The sequence below is a fragment of the Pyrus communis genome, chromosome 12, assembly GCF_963583255.1.
Source record: "Pyrus communis chromosome 12, drPyrComm1.1, whole genome shotgun sequence".
Lineage (NCBI taxonomy): Eukaryota > Viridiplantae > Streptophyta > Magnoliopsida > Rosales > Rosaceae > Pyrus > Pyrus communis.
Window position 1 is genome coordinate 20,922,964 of NC_084814.1, and position 21,874 is coordinate 20,944,837.

Genomic DNA, 21,874 nt, shown 5'->3' on the forward strand with positions numbered 1-21,874 from the left:
ACCTTATATGTACATGCCCACCTCCATATAGCGCGAGGCCTTTTGGGAGCTCACTGGCTTCGGGTTCTATCGGAACTCCGAAGTTAAGCAAGTTCGCGCGAGAGCAATTTCAGGATGGGTGACCCAGTGGGAAGTTCTCGTCTGAGTTCCCAGAAACAAAACCGTGAGGGCGTGGTCAGGGCCCAAAACGGATAATATCGTGCTATGGCAGAGTCGAGCCCGAGATGTGGTGGAGCCTGGATTAGGATGTGTGGTGGAGCCTGGATTAGGATGTGTGGTGGAGCCTGGATTAGGATGTGACACGTGATGCTTAATCATTGTCCACGTGGATGACACGTCATCAGTTAAAGGAAAACTTAACAGCAACCTTAACAGATGTATGAAAGTGTCCCAAAATTATAACTTTATGTACCACTCTGGAATGAAAAAACCTTCATGTACCAAATGTTGAAAACCAAGAAACTTTAGGATAGTAAACTGAGATTAACTCTAGATTATAAGTACTATGTATCAAAAAGTTATTCATTTATTTATCTTATATATAAAGCCAATGGCCCAATAAAGTGTTTTTTGGTGTTACAAGCTTCACCAAAAATAATTAGACAGAAATGCTCATCAAACAAAAAACTTCAAAAACAAACCAAATAATGCATCAAATGTGGCAGGGGTATTTTTGTCATTTTAATAGTGTTGTTTAATGATTAATTTTTTTTGTACAGGTTTTTTTTTAATAATTAGTACCTTACAATAAACTAGCAATAATGTAATTCAATCAGTTGTTCATTAAATATTATTTTCTCTATTTTTAAACATGTTCAAAACATCTTAAAAGACATGTAATGCTGGCTATAAAAAATGTCTTCCGGACGTGGATAATAATGTAATTAAATTATTTGTCAAATGATTTTTTTTTTTTTAACAAACGATATTATCTAGACTAAGGGAGAGGGGGGTGGATTTAGCCTCACAATGAGCTAGCAATAATGTGATTCAATTAGTTGTTTATTAAATATTATTTTCTCTATTCTTAATGTAAATTCAATAGAGACTGATTTTATTACGTGGCTTCAGCTGCTTTAATTAGTTTATAAGGGGTTTCTTCATGATCTAAGATTATTCGTTTGCTTCAAATACTTGACTTTCTTTTTGTCAATTTACGCATATAAAATACATTTAAAACGTGTAAGTCGCGCATAGCATGCCGTGATTCAAAAAATGCCTTCTGCACAAGCATGAGCGCGTGCATGAAGGTTAGTACGTTATATGAGAATGGGACCTATATAAATATTTTATAATATATTATCTTACAAATTTAGCCAACTTTTAAATTAGCACGTTATAAACCGGCCAAGAATATTTAATGGATTTATCGGGAATTTTGAAAATAACCGCCTCGTGCCCCATGCACGGCCAGCAGCTCGAATGATCGCGGCTCTGCCTGAGTCAGACCGCGGGGCTCTTCTCCCCAAGCTCCGGGCCAAGCGAACTGCCGTCGGAGCCGTGGAGTCGAAGCCTCACCGGCCGGTGCCCCCACATCGCCACCACCGCGAATATTTTCGTGTACAGCACTCAGTCTTACATTGGATAGAGTCTACTAGCATGCGCGCGCAATTCGGGATAGCTACGGCTTTGGTTAGTTCTTTGGCGCATTTTATCGAACTTTTTTTGTAGGCAATTGAAGTTTTATGTTATTCTTGGTTCGTTTCGAAGTTGAAAGTTTTCGGCTTGATTAATTTGACTGTATGAAAGTGAGAGCTCTGTAATTAAGATATTATTTTTGAAGAAACATGGTGTTTTAATATAGAATTAGTGGAGTTAATTTGGTTGTTAATTGTCTGGTTTTGCGTTTTTAGATACAACGCATATGAACGGAAGAGATTGGGTCATAATATTGTAGACAAGGTTGTGACTGTTTCTGTATTTCCAACTTCGGATATGCAGTAATATGCATAGTTGTTGCCTTCTTTCGGATATGCTGTAATTTGCATAGTCGTTGCCCACAGATTACCGTGATTACAATCTTAGAAATCTGCACGTTGCCCGCGGATTACCATGATTACTTTATTAGGAATCTGCACGATGCGTTATTTGGCCACTGTGGAAGAGGCTGTTGCCTACTCTGTGCACGGTGCTGCTAAATGTATTGGAATGACCGTTAAAAACGTGAGTTTTTAGTTTCATTTTTGAAGATCTTAGTACCCATCTTTGCAGTCATGTATATAAATTGGTTTACACTTCACTAAATTTTAACTTCAGAATCAATAGCGGAGTTAGAAACTTTTTACCGGGTGGGCTAGCTCAAAAATTTAAATCTTTATAAATAAAGAAACTTGATACCTTATTTTTCATAGTATCAGCTAGCTTAAAAAATTCACAAGGTGAGCCAAAAAATTTTGTAATTAAACAAATACGTGTTAAAATTAAACAAATCCAAACTTGTACACGTACAAGAAGCGATGAGAAAAATAATGTAAGAAAAAGAGATGATTTGCAAACTGTATTATATAATTTTATATAGTTAAACCTAAAGAATTCGAATTAGTGACTAAATATTTGATGGGCTACATTCGAAAATCAATCAAAATTACATGTAAAATTTTATTTTTCACCGCAAGCTACAGCCCAGGGCAGCCCTTAACTTGGCTCCGCCAGTGTTCAGAATATGTTGTGCTCTCCCTTAACTCAGCTCGAACATTTTATGGAACTCTAGTTGGTTTTGGTTTTACCAATCATCTTCTCTAAGTTCAGACGAGGCTTTGTATGGCAATAATTTTTATGCAAAGCCGATTATACCTAGTACTTTCTGGACTATTTACAATATGCATTTTGCAGTGTGTGCTAGTCGTTCATGTTGATTTACTATTTTTTTTTTCCACCCTAATGATTTTAAGCATTTCCTCTTGGTTGTCAGACGCATGATGCCTAATCTTCCAAATGAAGGGTTAGGGTGAGACATGGGTAGTATCCCGGGAGTTTGAGAGCCCCTCGTTCAGAGCAGATGGGCTTAAAATTTATCCAACACTCGTGATCCGTGGAACTGGACTCTGTGAGCTTTGGGAACCGGCAGGTATGTTTGTATTGTTGATTCCCTTCTTTTCAGCGATGTTGGTGGTAGTTTATTATCTCCATATTCAGGCATAGAAATTACCCACCTGAGCAACTTGTGGACATTTTGGCACAGATCCTAGCCATGGTGCCCCCTTGGACACGTGTTTACAGAGTTCAGCGAGACATTCCAATGCCTATAGTAACTTCTGGGGTTGAGAAAGGAAATCTTTGCGAGTTACCTTTGGCTCGGATGGAAGACTTGGGCCTAACCCTAGAATAAAACATTACCGAACATTCTTGATGGTTCTAGGACAAACATCACAAAATTAGGCCGGAACAAGTGGAGCTTGTTCATTGTGATTATAAGGCATGTGAAGGATGAGAAACATTTCTTTCATATGAAGATACTCGCCACGTATTCCTTTATATATATATGTGTGAGAGAGTGCTTCTTCACATGAAATCATCATTCTATTCTTCTTATGTGCAAATGTGTTGCGCTGATAAAAGATGAATACTTGGGGAGATGATGATTATAACATTGAGTAGAATATCTAATTTTCGCTTCAGCATATAGATGAACTTAGGATCTCACCGTTCCAGAACTTGCTGTTTCTCTGATTTGCATATTGATTTGTGACAGAATCTTATGGCTTGCGTTTTCTCTCATGAGCAGGTTGTGTATACTGATACTTAAGAGGATTTTGTTTTTATTCTATCATTAAACAGGATATTCTCATTGGGTTGCTGCAATTTAGGACGTACATCCAAAACCAGACCAAGTGGAGCTTGTGCGGCAAATGAAGGATGGGAAACATTTCTTTCGTATGAAGAAACTCGCCAGGTATTCCTTCTATATATGTGGTAGAGTGCTTCTTCACACGAAATGATCATTCTGTTCTTGTCATGTGAAATTTGCGTGTCTCGGATTTGCTTAGTAATTTGTGCACACGTTCTTATGGCTTGAGTTTTTCCAGGTGAGCAGGTTGTGTAACATGATTTTGTTATTATTCTTTTCGTAAACAGGATTCTCTCGTTGGGTTGCTACGATTAAGAAAGTGAGGCCAGAATACTACTTGTCCCAAATGCTTGGCGGGAATACTACTTGTCCCAGATCAATGAGTAGTGCTCTGGTGTTCGTGAGCTCCATGTTTATGGGACTGCTGTTCCAGTTCATGGGTGAATTCTGACAAGCTGCAACACCAGGTAATGTAGCTTGTACATCAACTGTTTTATGTTACCGTTAGTGTTGAGATTAATTTATTGGGTGATAATGTACTCTGATTGATTCAAACAGGATTATGGTACCCTGGAGGAGTCCGAGCGGATTGCTAGCAAGGAGCATCGATAGAAAAAGATTGCCTAAGCTTGAAGGGAAACAATCCAAAAAAAGACTAGTTTATACTTTATACAACAAATGACTAAGACTTTATTGTTAGCACATTGAATTGGACGACGTCCAAAGAAGACAAATTTTCAACAGCAAACTTGAACCAGAAGAACCTCTTAATGAATCTATCTAGCTATTTTTCTTATTACTTTTTTATTCTTCAATCTTGATGCTGATCTTCTGCTTCAGACTGTAATCCTCGAAAGCTATAACTATTGGTTGCAAACTGAATAGTTGCTGTTAGAAACTCTTTCATTGCACACGAATAAGCTCTGACAACTTTGCTGACAAAAATTGTCATCTGTCTTATGAAATTAACCCCCTCAAACAAGTATGGACACAAGAAAGTTGCGGCTTCAACTATGAAGATAATGCACTGGACCCCCTTCGAAAAATAGCCAACTAAGTTAATGAAAGCTTTCAGGTCTTGGGCTGCTTTGCTTTGAAAAATGATCTTCGCAGATTTGAATACTCGTTGAATTACTTTCTTGATGTCACCCACCGAAATCTTGAAGCGTTCCGAAGTTTTCCACCGCGCAGAGGACCGATATTTTCCGGTGATGGGTTTTCCAGCAATACACTTTGTAACGGTTGCAAACTCTGCGCTCAATAGTGTATCGACTTCTGATCGGGTTGCCCCACATTGATCAATGTCTAAAACCTTGATGAGTTCTTGAAAACATTGCAGGTCTGACCTCTCTTCATCCCCTCGAAGCTTTCCAGCAACTGATTGTTTAACAAACTCGGACTCAAACTCAAACTCAGACATCAGTAGAATATCAACTTCTGACTTCATGGATGGATTCTGCTTTGTTCCATTAATCTCGAACGCCATCTTGGTCAGTTCTTGTTCGTCTACTCGGTCTCCTGACATTGTTGTTCTTTCTTTCGACGAATGATCTTTCTGGCGAAAGAATCAGCGTGAGTGTGACAGAGAGAGGGTCTCTGTAAAAAGAAACCGAGAGAGAGAGAGAGAGAGAGAGAGAGAGAGAGGGAGAGGGAGAAACGATTTTTGATTTTGGTGCGGTGCATGGGTGTGAATTTTGCGAAGAAATTCAATATATACTAAAACTGAAAATCAACTGAAACGCTGTTCATAAGCACAGTGTAGTTCCGATTTTACCCTTGCTTAGTTTGTGTTATTACAAGGTTGCCATTCTTTCCGCTGAGTTCGTAGCTGGCGTTCTTTCTCTTCGACAACACAGTGATAAAACTCTCGAGTCCAACTGGCTGCAGACTCCATCAAACCCTAGAAATCGTTTTACTTTTTTGGGCATCCTCCTTTTTCTCCGTGCTCCTTGCTTTCCCCAACCTAGACTCCTCATCCTTTCCCCAAATGAGGAATCTGAAAGCCACAACCCAAACTCACTCATAGTAGCCCCTGCCTTGCCTCATTTAGACCTGTAAACGGATCGCGTTTATTGGGTTTGGATCGGGTTCAATCAGACCCGTTAAGTTAACGAATTATCCGAACCCGACCTGTTAAGCTAACAGGTCATCCAAATCCAATCTGTTTCTCCCTTTAACAATTATTATTATTATTTTATTTTTTTTGTATAGAGTTTATTTTTTGTTGTGAAGACTTTACTGAAATTACTAAAATATCATCAACTAACGGGTTGACCTAAAGTGACCCATTATTTAATGGATTTTTAACGGGTTCACCCGTTAGCGACCCGACCCGTTAAACATCCACCCAAATACTAATATTAACAGGTTAGGTCGGGTCGGGTCCAAAATGCCAAGTCTAACCTCATTCCTCATATCCTGATGGTTCATTCTCTCCATACGATTCGATTTCGGTGAGTTCTTTGTGTTATGAATTCTGATATTCTGCGTATAATTTTGGTTTTTGGAATTTCAAATTTGTACCCTGACCTTGCTCTAATTAATTTTAATTTTGTCTATTATTGTTGGGTTTGAGTAAATTTCGAACCTTTTGTTTTCGTTCTTAAAATTTTTGAGTTCTGTTTGTTAAATATTTGTTAAAAGACCCAAATTTTCTGTTCGAACAATTTGTATAGCCTATGAAAATTGAACAAAAAGTCATATGATCCGTGATTTCTTCCTTCTTGATAGACCTGGCATTTTGGACCCGACCTAATAATATTAGGATTTGGATGGATTTATTGGTCGGGTCGGTAACGGGTGAAGCTGTTAACAATCCGTTAAATAACGGGTTACTTTAGGTCAACCCGTTAGCACCCGTTGGTTGAAGATGTTTTAGTATTTTCATATAAAATTGGGATACTGTCTGCAGCAAACTAGCAGCAAATGCACAACTCCAAAAATCAAATAAGTTCTTTGACATGAAACAAAACTTTTAACCACGTTTCAACCATATAACGGACGAAACAAACTAAAAATTGGCAGGCACTAGTTTGTGGGGTAAGTCTTCTCCAGGCACTGTTGACAGCAAGCCATTCATTTAAATCTTCTCCCATTCTCTTAGGTTGCCGTTGCCAAGTGTAGCATCAATATGTTTTCCAAGCTGAGCACCCTTGCTCCCTAAAATCAAATAAGTGCGATTATGAAGCCAAAAGCTTGCATCAAATGCACAGATCCTACCATCAGTACATTGAGTGATGAATGATGATATTCTAGTATGGTTGGGTCCATACTAAATATATGAATTCTAACAAACAACTAATTAAACCATGACATCTAATATGGACATTTCATTAAATGTTTATTAATATTTGAGGTGTGGTTCAGTTTCAGCGCGGTTTTCAAAAGCCAAAACCGAAACCAAACCATTTTCTACATTGCGGTTCGGTTTCAAAACTAAAACCGTTTCAAAACCGCAAAATTTTTGGTTCGTGTTTCGGTTCCAAGTGTCCACCCCTTCGTGTTGTGATTTAGGGCAAATCATTTCGAAAAATCGGTCTGGAGCTAGGCAGCGCCTAGGCGGGCTAGGCGGTTTTTTCATTATTATTAATTGTGTGTTTTTTTCATTTTAATTGGTTTCATGGTGGTATACTTATAGAAATGGTGTACCTAATTTGCAAATGATGGATTTACTACAAATTCATCCAATAGTAAAACAAATTGGAGCACTTTTGAGGGGTTACATACAAAGAAAAGAAATAAATTAGATACAACCAGGTTAAATAATTTAGTCTATGTCCAATCCAATGCAAGGATCATGAACAAGAAGAATTTAGTCTATTGTCCAAGAATACTCCTCATTATGATTGTATGCTTACTGTTTTTTAAATATTGAACTTTTTGGATGTATATACTTTGTGTATTCTTCTACTTCTATTTTTGCATTTTATCATTCTTTTATTATCCATACAAGTATAGTTTTTTTTAGGTATAAATAGGCACTTATTTGCACGATATATACTAAATTTACATAAATCCGCCTAGGCTGCCTGAGCACTCGCCTAACCCGGCTAGCCGCATAGGCGCTAGGCCTCTGCTCACCGTCCGACTAGCGCCTAGCGTTTTTTTGAACCTATGGTTATTGTAAGAACATTTGACAAAATTTTAAACCAATCAGCATCATCAGATTCCGAAGTGCAGCAACTACGTCGACCAATTGTGAAAATTACACAAGTGGGATGAATATTATCCTTGGCTCCTGAAAATTACACGAATCATATGAAACATCAGACTCTCATTTCATTAGCATCGTCATTTTCATCGTCGTCCGCGACCGACTCGTAGTTTAGTGCAACTGGATCAACCAACTTAGATTCATATGATTTCCAATTTCTACTCGTACCATTACTTGCTATACCATCACTGGATTTATGGGGTTAAGCCCTTTTTCAGCACTGAGGTAGATGTTTCAGGATTGTCGATACCCTGTTGTATATTTGAGGTGCCCGGAGTTCTTTTTTCAAGGGTAGACAACCCAAATTCCCAGTCGATAGTGTCCCCAGTGCAGCTGTCATCAAGGTATAGAGGATTGCTGGGGTCTATCACCTTGGAGAACACAAGCAATACTGATGGCCATTTTCCGAATTAAATAATTAGGGCTTTCCGGCCTACCTGCCAGCAAAGACAAGATATAATAGGATGATAATGACCACTGGCGTTGGAGGAGAGAATACTGATAGAGACACGGAGAAGTATTTACAGCTCACTCCTTTGAGAATTGAGTGCATCACATCCTTGGTCTCGTTTAATTCTTCTTTAGACATGTTTTCCATGGAAAGGCCTATAGCTGCAGATACATCTGATATTGCAAGATTAAGGGACAAAAAATTCCAAGAGAAGTATAATAAAACAATGAACTTCTCTCGACTGCAATGGGATTTTCTATAGGAAAGTTACAGGCATTTCATATTAATGTTAGGCTTGTAGCTTCTACAGGGTTTCCCATTGTAAAGTCCTGACATAAAAAATCATCAGGATTCATCGCAGACTATACCAGATGCTGGATAAAGACATGAAGGATACAAATTTTCTGTTCCATTGGGGCCAATTGCCCAAACTCTTTCTTAGACCAAACCGCTACCAGATGCTGCGATGTATCTAAGAAATTTCGGGTATTGTGACCTTAGCGAGTGAACTACTATCAGGTGGGCGTTCAAGAATAGTAAACTGAAGGATCCATCGCAGGCAACAAACAAGAAATACTTTCCAGAGTAAAAATTTGTCAGAAAACATTAACCTAATAAACAGGAAAGCTGAAATTAAACACTTGTATAACACAAAACAATACTGCAAAATGAAACAGTAGTAAAACAATGCATTCTTCCATATAACTAATTAAAGAAAATCAAGATTTCCATAACTGAGCTTCACCTAAGTGAGTTTCGTTTGCTCCGAAACCTTACTGACATGAATTTTGTCTACTTCCTAGCTGATGATCTATAATCAAAGACGGGACAGTAATCATATGCTTGAATCCAATATTTCAGAAATTACTACCCAAAAAAATGTCAAGGTTGATGGCAAAAAAAAAAAACCAAGTATCTATATAAAATGTAGGCTACTCTAAAGATCAACCCTGGAGAGAGGGGGAGGAGGAAAGAGTTTTTTTTTTTTTTGGTTACATTAATTATCAATGTATATTTCAGAATTATGAAAACTCTGGGGAAACCAGCTAGCAAGATCTGCGCGCAGCGACAGAACATACATGCGTAAAGGCATGCGAAAAAAGGTGTCGATATACAAAAACAATGGCAAACCAAAACCACCGAAAGAGATGCCAAAGTACCCTCAAGCCAATCTCCAGGAAAATCAACCATAAGTTATGATCTTAAGATTTCATAAACTCCTCCATCTGATTCAACGCCATTCTCTACGGGCCTGGAGCTTAGGTAATTTGACACATATTTTTCTTCCCAAAACTTAAGTTTTCAAAACTTACAGCCAAATAAAAGCCCACATATTTCAAGGGAATTCTACAAACATAAATTTGTAAAAACACAGTGGCAAGGTAACTAGTGTTGAATTGTAATCTTGTCTTGACCCAAAGATAATTGATCCGGCCCATACACAAAGAAAGATCCATGCACATGCTAGAGAATTCTAGCAAAGTTCAAGTTGGTGGAAGAGTCTAGAAGAATGGTGAGGATTCCACCAACATACAAGATTAGTATAGATAATTCTAGCTTAGGAAGGTAGTGGAATTATCTAGATATCTCTAGCATGATGTTTTCATGCTTCTCCAAGGTTCCATCCATGCCTATAAAAGGAGAAGGCATCCACACCATTTGGAACAACCAAGAGAGCAAGTAGCAAGAAGTGAGAGTGTCAAGTAAGAAGTAAGAAGAAGCAACAAAACTTCTAAGAGTGTTTGAGTGTTTCATTTTGTACTAAGTTTGTGAGTGAATAAAAACCTTGTGTAATACTTTGATAATTCTTTCTTTCTCTTGCCTATCAATTCCGCTGCGTTACATTTTTCTTTGTAAGATAAACCTCTCCAAGTAGTGAAGCATTTTTAAACCCCAACAACTAGAGCTAAAAAAACAAATACCAATTAAGGGAAACCGAGCAGATGACGAAAATGCGGCCCCTCCATAGAATGCGTGCCACCTCTCCTCTCATCTGCCGAAGGAGCCTCGGAACTAAGTACCTGCACACACAACACAACAACAGAAGCTCAGAACTCAAGAAAAATCGCAGCAACAAATAAATTTCGATAAAAATCATGAAATTTGCCAAATTCATTAGCTCACCTGCTCTCTGTATTGCTCGTCAATAGCACCTGAAGTTCCAAATTTCACATCATTCAACTTCCAAAAAATCGTTCTTTCACCAAACAGGCGTTTCAGGAACTCGGGTGGAAGTTGGAAAGTTACCGGAGAGAAGAGAGGCGTCGAGAGGGAAGAGAAGAACAAGCGCGCAGATGACTTGGTATACGTGCTTTGCCTTCTTCACGGCCGCGATTTCTTCTCTTCTACTTCGCTTCGTGTTTTGGAGCCTTCTCCACGTTTGTTTGTTTCTCTCTGCATCAATCTGAAGCTTCTTGCAGCCGATTTTTTGTTCGCCGATACGTAGCGCCTGTTTTTCGGCGGGAAAAATAATCAGTTTCGGCAAGAGACCGTTCCGAAACTTCACGGCTGCGTTTGATTTCCAAAAATACACAAATTTTTTAGTTTTTATTATGTTAATTTTAATTTAAACTTTTGTTCCTATACCATTTGCAATTTAATGGGGAAAGTTTGCTGAAAGTAATTTTTATCGTTTTTTTGTTCTGTAGTTATCTTTTTTATTTAAGTATTTAGATTTATTTTTAATTTATCTCGTTTAATAGTTTAAAATTTAAAATAAATATTATAAAAAACAAATTTTTGCAAACCGTCTCTGTAATAATTTATAATTTAAGCCAAATCAAGCATAAAAAATATATTTATTATCAAATATCCTTTCCTTTTTAATGTCATACCCAAAAGTTAAAAATAAAAATAGTTTCATTTTTTCTAGTAATTTTTGGAGAATAATTTTGTTTAGCTAATTGACCAAAAAACCAGAAAGTCTGTTAAACCTCAACAAACCCGAGTTGAAGCATAGAAACATTCTTGTATTTAACTTGGTTGACAGTTCTTTTTAACTTCCCATCTATTGACCAGTTTATCTGATTGTAACTTTTTAATCTGCAGGAGGCCAGATTATTGCCTTGGACCTCACTTGAGACAAATGCTTTCTTATGGTTGTACAAGACTAGATATTGGCGTTCAGAGTACGTATGAGGATGTGGCTCGGGACACCAATAGAGGACATACAGTTGCTGCAGTGGCTGATTGTTTTAGCTTGGCAAAGGATGCCGGTTTCAAGGTCAGCCTAGTACCCTATCTTAAAACTCGCTTACCGACATTGGGGAAAAATTGCATTTTGGACCATTCTGGTAAGAGATTAAGGGCTCGTTTGGAAGTGCATTTAACATGACTGACTACGCTTTTTAGAAAATATTTTTGGGTTTCAAAAGCACTTGAAATGTTTCCTGCAAGAAGCACGAGTTATGTGCTTCTTGGTGAAAGCACGTTTACTTACATTTTTATTAAAGATTGATTCAAAAAAAGAAAAAAATTCACCAATAGTGTTTTCAACCATTTTAAAGGCACTTCCAAACGAGCTATAATCTTTTCATTAATACAATCTGTTAGCTTGGATTTTTTTTTTCAAATCATGTTGTGCTCTCGCAATTTTTTATTTTTTTTTGCGAAATTTAGTTGGTTTTGGTGCTACCATTAATTTTCTCTAAATTCAAGTAGAGGCATGTGTTTGTATGGCCATAATTTTATGAATTGCAATATTTAAAGTCTTGAGGACTATTTATCCCACTTTGTCCCGTCCCGTCCCACGTATCAAACGGTACCTAAATGATGTGGCTAATTACATTTTGATTTTAATTCAAATTGGATTTGATTAATAATTATAATAAAAATTTATATAGTGGAATACATGTGACATTATTTAGTACATCAATTTAGTGCATAAATTTAATGCATATAACATTGCCCAAATAATAATAATACTGATTGACCAATTTGTGTAAATATATTACTGTATAACAAAAAAACTATATTCATTAAAAACCTACAAACCTCAACATTCCTAAGCAACTTATTTTTAGTTTTTTGAAAAAACGATATTATCTACACTAAGAATGAAGAGGGGGGGGGGGGTAAGCTAAGCCTCACAATGAGCTAGTAATAATATGGTTCAAATTTGTCTTTGGCAGAATCAAACCTAAGATCTCTCACTTATAAATGAAGAGGAGTACCACTAGACCGTAGTATTAAATGGCAGGAACTTATGTACTTACTTAAGAATATTAACAAAGGGCGCATTCTAGAATTTAGAGGTTATCGTGTTCAATCCTACTCTCATAATGTCCTCATTAGTCATAAGATTGTATTATTTTAAATCTAAAGATTTAAAATATTTGACAACTTAATAGAGCAAAACCAACTTAAAATCCATGAACTATTAGAAAAATCATTTTCTTGTTTTGCTTAAGTTGTCAAATATTTTAAGTTTTTGGATCTAAACTAATACAATTTTATAGTTAATATCATTTGGTCCTCATATATCATCAAAATGAAGACCTTACGACAACATGACTCTATGGTGTTTCAAACAAGTTCAGTTGATAATGTTCTCACATGATTAACAACGAGCCCATTCTAGAATTTATCGTCGGCCAACATGGTCGGTCGAGTATAAATGTTTAGAAGACCCTAAATTATATGTGCCTGGAGCTAGATAGACCCCTATTCGGAATGGACACAAGTACAAATGTTTGAGGGCCTTGGGGGTGAGATAATGACTTAAGTAATTTAGGTATGTTGTTACGTTTCATGCTAATAATACAACATCGATATGTTTAAGTTTTTCTGTACAAAACAATGTATCACTACAATAAAATGTCATAATAATAATATACTCATGTCATGTAAATTACTCTCGTGTATCATTAAGAGCACACTAAACGGTGACACTACCAATTATTATTTTAAAAGAAAACTAATGAAAATGAATTGAAAACTTTGAATTTTAACGATAAGGATAAAATAAAGGGTAAAACGAATAGTGACATGATTGACTTTTTAGTATAAAAATATGATTTTTCGTTAAAGTAAATAGTACCGAGAGTTTTTCGTTAAAGTTTTTTTTTTAAAACACATTAGAGTAGGATTAGAACTAAAACTCAGTAATTACTTAGTGTTGTCGTTAAATCTTGACCATTCGATCGATCTAAGGGCTGTAATCAAAATCCGTGAGAGAGACGGACGCAATCTCCAACCAGGACTATGAGTACTTGGCTTCGACATCCTATATATACAACAAGACGCACCATTTACATGCATACATACATAATCGACGTTAAAGTTTCAAACCCTAACGTTGGCTCTTTCCGTCTTGTCTCGTCGTCTGTTTTTGTTCCTTCCAGAAAGTGGAATCTGAAGAATCCGACGGTAACGATGTCGATGATAGATAACTTGTTAAGGATGGAAGATAACTTGCAGGACTGGTTTATAACCAAACTGTTTTTAGCATAAATGTAAGGAGTGGAATTGTTTGGCCAATGACTTTGCTAATTATGGTTAGTCAATTTGGCTAAACTGTTTTGGAAACAATTTTCACACTCTTTTTCATTCTTTTGCGCTTTTTTATTTATTTTTCTAGCGGTTTGATTGAATAAGGTAAAAAAAAAAAAAAGTCACAAACGAAGAGATAAGCAAGGAAAAGAAAGGGGAGTTTTAAAAATTATTTTTCGACTGGTAAATTCACACATTTTCAACTAATACTCCTTTTATAAAAAAAATTGAAAAAAAAATTCATTTTTTGTCAGAATATATATATATATATATATATATATATTTTTTTTTAGTCAAAATTTAATATTTCACATCTCCATGGACTCTCATTTTTCTTAATTTTTTAACTCACTAATGCTATCGCTCTATTAAAAAAATGTTAGTTTTTTTGTTGCAATTAATATTTCTTATTTGAACGGACGAAGATGGCCTTCAATTCAATTTTAAGGAGGACTTGACTTGCATGGAACGAATACACCGTCATATGGCGTCATGTGCCAATAAAATAATACAAGGACATATGTTAGTTTTTTTCACATATCCTTGTGTTTATTGGCACGGGATACCACAATGGCACTAAAGCCATGCAATACAAGTTGTTTTCACTTAATCAACATTTACAATAGAACCTCTATCAATTTAGCAAATATTAAATAATCGATAAGATAATACCAATTTAATTTTAAGGTTAGGGATGATTTTCCGTCCGGTCGGATCGGAAACAAGTAACCAATGCCAATCCGAAAAAGTTTCGGAACAAATATTAGTTCCAAATTAGGAATTTTGTATTTTTCGGAATTTATCGAAATTTCGGAATTGATTTTATCTCAAAAATTTTGGAATATAATTTGAATTTCCTACATTTTGTAAGACTTTGAAATTTTTTGAACTTTTATGTATCTGCTGTTCAATATTTTTTAGAATTTTTTTTTTTGCAACATTTTGTATAAAATTATAATAGATAAAATAAAGAGTGATTTTGTATAAAATCAATACAAAGTTACCACATTGACAATAGATCATCAATATTTATGTCAATTATAAATAGGTCAATCATGTATTGTGACACTTAAATGCATTTAAAATAAACAAAAATTACATAATCTACCACTACAGCTGGCACCCACTTTAACTAGCACCATCTTTCTCATATTTTTTTATATTTTGGAATAGGTTAATACGGATCAAACATTGCAATGTAGTGTCTGTTTCCTAATTCAGGTTTTTACATTTGGATTCAGATGCTATGTTGCAGTGTCCATTTCATAGTTTTGTTTGTTTCCATCAATCACATGCCTCATACGTGCCCGTTTTTACTTTAGATTCAGATACTGTAATGCAATGTCTGTTTCCTAGTATTGTTTTTATTTTTCGATTCAGACACTACGTTGAAATGTTCGTTTCCTGGTTCTATTTTTTTTTTCATCACTCACATGCCCTTTATGCTTAACACCTCACGTGACTATTGATTTTTACATTTGGATTCAGACACTGCAACGCAATGTCTGTTTCCTGATCTCTATTTTTAACATTTGGATTCAGAGACTGCACCGCAGTGTGCGTTTCCTAGTTTTCAATTGTTGATCATAGAAGTCTGTGTTTTCTCGTTTGAATTGCTGACCACAATGTCCCTTTTTTTATTTCGCATTGTAGACATGTAAATGGTGGTGGGAAAAACACGAACGTATAAGGAAACAATTTTGTGAAATGGGAGAAATAAAATCCAAACAATTTCAATTGCTTAATTGGCAATCGAAATTGACAAGCTCCAAGAATTTGCGAAACTATTTCCTCTCTGGTACATCAACTCGACTACAAAAAAAAAGCTTTTAATCCTACTCAAGTTTCATTTTTGGTATCTAAATGTTTTCCTGATTTAATGAATTCTTCCTTCAAACATTGAGTTTTTAATATCATCACTCCATTGTGCTTTACAGATGTAAAGGCCTTAAGAAGTTACAAAATTTCACAACCTTTCACAAATGAGAAAGCACCTGTCTTTGATCTCCGCAAGTCCCAACTAAACACCGGCAGTCGAACCATTGAGAATCGACGTCACCGATTCCCAATTCTGCTAAGTCCAATTCGATTTCAAAAGCAGAGGAGAGAGAGATGGCGACGAGTCCGACGATACTGAAGGCAGGGCTGGTGATAGCTGGGATGTGCATAGGCAGTTACATAGTGGGCCCACCTCTATACTGGCACATCATGGAGGGCTTAGTCGCCGTCTCCCACTTTTCTTCTTCCTCCTCTTTCGCTTGCCCTTCCTGCACTGGCGATTGCTTTTATCACCCTCTCCTCCATCCCCATTGGTAATGACATAAAAGCACATGTGACATTCATCATTGACCTGTCTCTAATTAATAAAAATATATCATTGATTAAGTTCAAAACAAAAATATGTCATTGATATATAATTAAATATTGTAAAGTTTTTATCAAATTTTTACTAAATTAGCTTAAAATAAAATAGTATGTATGGTTATACTGTTAAGAATCAATAATCATCTTATTAAATTATAGGGTTAATCTCATTTTACTACCCTAAAATTTCTTGGTTTTCAACATTTGGCACATGAAGTTTTTTTCATCCCAGAGTGGTACATAAAGTTATAATTTTGGGACACTTTCATACATCCGTTAAGGTTGTTGTTGACACACCCTGACCAAAATCAAGGCGTGCTGGCCAGACCCACTCATCGCGCACTCATGTACTTAAACACTTTTAGGTTTTAATTTATTCACATTTTATACACTGTCACACTTTATAGCTTCGTCACATTCCTGGTGTCGGCCAGCACAGCTCGATTCGGGGTCCTAGTCGACATTCCGGTTTGGGATGTGTCAGTTGTTAACTGATAATGTGGCATACACGTGAATAATGACTGGGCGTCACATGGATATTAAAAATTAAAACAAGTATAATTAAATAATAAAAACTAAAAAAATTTTAAAAAAATTAAAAATTTTGGGCGTATGCACCCACCCCTCCTTCACCCCTTCCGACCCCCATCATTTTTCTTCTCTGCACCCACCCTTCTCCCTCATCCCTTTCGACCCCCATCCCTTTTCTCTTCTGCACCCACCCTTCCTCGTCCTTTTTGGACTCTACCCGCTCCATTTCTTTCTCTCACTCCCTCCCACATCTCTCTCCATCAATGGCCTCCCTCTTCGACGTTACTGTCGTTGGAGGTAGCATAGCCCGTAACACTACTCCTAGTAGAGGGCGAAGATGGTACCGTTGTTTTTATTTTTTATTTTTTGCTCCCAAAATTTTGTTTTCAGTTTTGTTTGAAAGAGGCAACGACAATTCAAACACAGAAAGAGACTCAGAGACTCAGAGAAAGAGAGAGAGTGTGTGTGACAGAGAGTTTTGGCGACTGGAACGCTGTTCAGAAACCTCCGAAACTCTCATTTTCTTTTGGATTTAGGATTTCGGATTTCATTTCCTCCTCCTTTTTAAATTCAAAATCTTAAACATTTCTCCCCAAAATTCCAGCTCGGAATTTCAAGCAAGCGCCTTGAATCGTGCAATTTAGGGTTTTTGTTGGTTCTCGATTCACCAGTAAGCTTTTTTATCCCAGCCAGCTCAATTCGGTAATTAAAGTTTCATTCTTCATTAATTTTCGAATTTTTTTCAATTAAAATTTTCATTTTTCGCATGTTTTGTGAGAAAATAGGATTGCCCAATAAATTTGAATTCTCAGAATTTGCCCCTTTATGTGAATTTGTTGAATTGGGTTTGCTTAATTTGATTGGAAAATTGTGTGGAAAGAAAAAAAGTAAAAGATGTCAAATTTGGAAGGTGGGAAGAAGAGGGGCGGAGATTCCGGTAATCGAAAATTTTGGAGGTGATCTTGATGTCGGCGAAGCTCACGCAGTGGGAGCGCTTCTGCTTGATTCTTAGGGCTATTGTTTCCGGTTTGGTCTCGGAGTTGCAGGGCTCATTAGGGCCGTCAGAGGCCATTGGAAATGGAAGAATCGGAGAAGGGAATTGGGGAGATTAGGGTTTACAGTTTGAATTAGGACGGAGCAGTGTGCTGTGTGTCAGAGAGATGTGGGAGGGAAAGAGAGAAATGGAGTGGGTGGAGTCGAAAAGGGAGGGGGAAGGGTGGGTGCATGGGGGATAAGGGAGAGGGGGGTCGGAAGGGGTGAGGGAGAAGGGTAGGTGCAGACGCCCAAATTTTTATTTTATTTTAATTTTTTTAGTTTTTATTATTTTATTAATTTATTTTCCTTTTTAATATCCACGTGTTGTTAGATCCCATATCGTCCAAGGAAGAGGATCCTCTATACCTTATATGTACATGCCCACCTCCATATAGCGCGAGGCCTTTTGGGAGCTCACTGGCTTCGGGTTCTATCGGAACTCCGAAGTTAAGCAAGTTCGCGCGAGAGCAATTTCAGGATGGGTGACCCAGTGGGAAGTTCTCGTCTAAGTTCCCAGAAACAAAACCGTGAGGGCGTGGTCAGGGCCCAAAACGGATAATATCGTGCTATGGTGGAGTCGAGCCCGAGATGTGGTGGAGCCTGGATTAGGATGTGTGGTGGAGCCTGGATTAGGATGTGACACGTGATGCTTAATCATTGTCCACGTGGATGACACGTCATCAGTTAAAGGAAAACTTAACAGCAACCTTAACAGATGTATGAAAGTGTCCCAAAATTATAACTTTATGTACCACTCTGGAATGAAAAAACCTTCATGTACCAAATGTTGAAAACCAAGAAACTTTAGGATAGTAAACTGAGATTAACTCTAAATTATAAGTACTATGTATCAAAAAGTTATTCATTTATTTATCTTATATATAAAGCCAATGGCCCAATAAAGTGTTTTTTGGTGTTACAAGCTTCACCAAAAATAATTAGACAGAAATGTTCCTCAAACAAAAAACTTCAAAAACAAACCAAATAATGCATCAAATGTGGCAGGGGTATTTTTGTCATTTTAATAGTGTTGTTTAATGATTAATTTTTTTGTACAGGTTTTTTTTAATAATTAGTACCTCACAATAAGCTAGCAATAATGTAATTCAATCAGTTGTTCATTAAATATTATTTTCTCTATTTTTAAACACGTTCAAAACATCTTAAAAGACATGTAATGCTGGCTATAAAAAATGTCTTCCGGACGTGGATAATAATGTAATTAAATTATTTGTCAAATGATTTTTTTTTTTTTTTAACAAACGATATTATCTAGACTAAGGGAGAGGGGGGTGGATTTAGCCTCACAATGAGCTAGCAATAATGTGATTCCATTAGTTGTTTATTAAATATTATTTTCTCTATTCTTAATGTAAATTCAATAGAGATTGATTTTATTACGTGGCTTTAGCTGCTTTAATTAGTTTATAAGGGGTTTCTTCATGATCTAAGATTATTCGTTTGCTTCAAATACTTGACTTTCTTTTTGTCAATTTACGCATATAAAATACATTTAAAACGTGTAAGTCGCGCATAGCATGCCGTGATTCAAAAAATGCCTTCTGCACAAGCATGAGCGAGTGCATGAAGGTTAGTACGTTATATGAGAATGAGACCTATATAAATATTTTATAATATATTATCTTACAAATTTAGCCAACTTTTAAATTAGCACGTTATAAACCGGCCAAGAATATTTAATGGATTTATCGGGAATTTTGAAAATAACCGCCTCGTGCCCCATGCACGGCCAGCAGCTCGAATGATCGCGGCTCTGCCTGAGTCAGACCGCGGGGCTCTTCTCCCCAAGCTCCGGGCCAAGCGAACTGCCGTCGGAGCCGTGGAGTCGAAGCCTCACCGGCCGGTGCCCCCACATCGCCACCACCGCGAATATTTTCGTGTACAGCACTCAGTCTTACATTGGATAGAGTCTACTAGCATGCGCGCGCAATTCGGGATAGCTACGGCTTTGGTTAGTTCTTTGGCGCATTTTATCGAACTTTTTTTGTAGGCAATTGAAGTTTTATGTTATTCTTGGTTCGTTTCGAAGTTGAAAGTTTTCGGCTTGATTAATTTGACTGTATGAAAGTGAGAGCTCTGTAATTAAGATATTATTTTTGAAGAAACATGGTGTTTTAATATAGAATTAGTGGAGTTAATTTGGTTGTTAATTGTCTGGTTTTGCGTTTCTAGATACAACGCATATGAACGGAAGAGATTGGGTCATAATATTGTAGACAAGGTTGTGACTGTTTCTGTATTTCCAACTTCGGATATGCAGTAATATGCATAGTTGTTGCCTTCTTTCGGATATGCTGTAATATGCATAGTCGTTGCCCACAGATTACCGTGATTACAATCTTAGAAATCTGCACGTTGCCCGCGGATTACCATGATTACTTTATTAGGAATCTGCACGATGCGTTATTTGGCCACTGTGGAAGAGGCTGTTGCCTACTATGTGCACGGTGCTGCTAAATGTATTGGAATGACCGTTAAAAACGTGAGTTTTTAGTTTCATTTTTGAAGATCTTAGTACCCATCTTTGCAGTCATGTATATAAATTGGTTTACACTTCACTAAATTTTAACTTCAGAATCAATAGCGGAGTTAGCTAGAAACTTTTTACCGGGTGGGCTAGCTCAAAATTTTAAATCTTTATAAATAAAGAAACTTGATACCTTATTTTTCATAGTATCAGCTAGCTTAAAAAATTCACAAGGTGAGCCAAACAATTTTGTAATTAAACAAATACGTGTTAAAATTAAACAAATCCAAACTTGTACACGTACAAGAAGCGATGAGAAAAATAATGTAAGAAAAAGAGATGGTTTGCAAACTGTATTATATAATTTTATATAGTTAAACCTAAAGAATTCGAATTAGTGACTAAATATTTGATGGGCTACATTCGAAAATCAATCAAAATTACATGTAAAATTTTATTTTTCACCGCAAGCTACAGCCCAGGGCAGCCCTTAACTTGGCTCCGCCAGTGTTCAGAATATGTTGTGCTCTCCCTTAACTCAGCTCGAACATTTTATGGAACTCTAGTTGGTTTTGGTTTTACCAATCATCTTCTCTAAGTTCAGACGAGGCTTTGTATGGCAATAATTTTTATGCAAAGCCGATTATACCTAGTACTTTCTGGACTATTTACAATATGCATTTTGCAGTGTGTGCTAGTCGTTCATGTTGATTTACTATTTTTTTTTTCCACCCTAATTATTTTAAGCATTTCCTCTTGGTTGTCAGACGCATGATGCCTAATCTTCCAAATGAAGGGTTAGGGTGAGACATGGGTAGTATCCCGGGAGTTTGAGAGCCCCTCGTTCAGAGCAGATGGGCTTAAAATTTATCCAACACTCGTGATCCGTGGAACTGGACTCTGTGAGCTTTGGGAACCGGCAGGTATGTTTGTATTGTTGATTCCCTTCTTTTCAGCGATGTTGGTGGTAGTTTATTATCTCCATATTCAGGCATAGAAATTACCCACCTGAGCAACTTGTGGACATTTTGGCACAGATCCTAGCCATGGTGCCCCCTTGGACACGTGTTTACAGAGTTCAGCGAGACATTCCAATGCCTATAGTAACTTCTGGGGTTGAGAAAGGAAATCTTTGGGAGTTACCTTTGGCTCGGATGGAAGACTTGGGCCTAACCCTAGAATAAAACATTACCGAACATTCTTGATGGTTCTAGGACAAACATCACAAAATTAGGCCGGAACAAGTGGAGCTTGTTCATTGTGATTATAAGGCATGTGAAGGATGAGAAACATTTCTTTCATATGAAGATACTCGCCACTGTTGGTATTTGACAGTTTACTAACTCAATACCAAAATATGTGGGTGATAAGTTTACAAACTCTATCACACCTCTTTCTCTTTGCACTCTCAAATAAAATCGGACAAAGAAAGAAATAGAGAAAGGAGGGAAGCAACAAGCTTTGGCAAAACACTTGGACTTTGATATATGAAAAAGTTTACAAACTATTGGAATA

General features: G+C 36.8%; 1 pseudogene; it reads left to right on the plus strand.

Annotated features, from left to right (window-relative positions):
• Positions 1 to 1,422: 1,422 nt before the first annotated feature.
• LOC137710155 (elongator complex protein 3-like) lies at positions 1,423 to 21,543 on the plus strand (annotated as a pseudogene).
• The last annotated feature ends 331 nt before the right edge of the window (positions 21,544 to 21,874 follow it).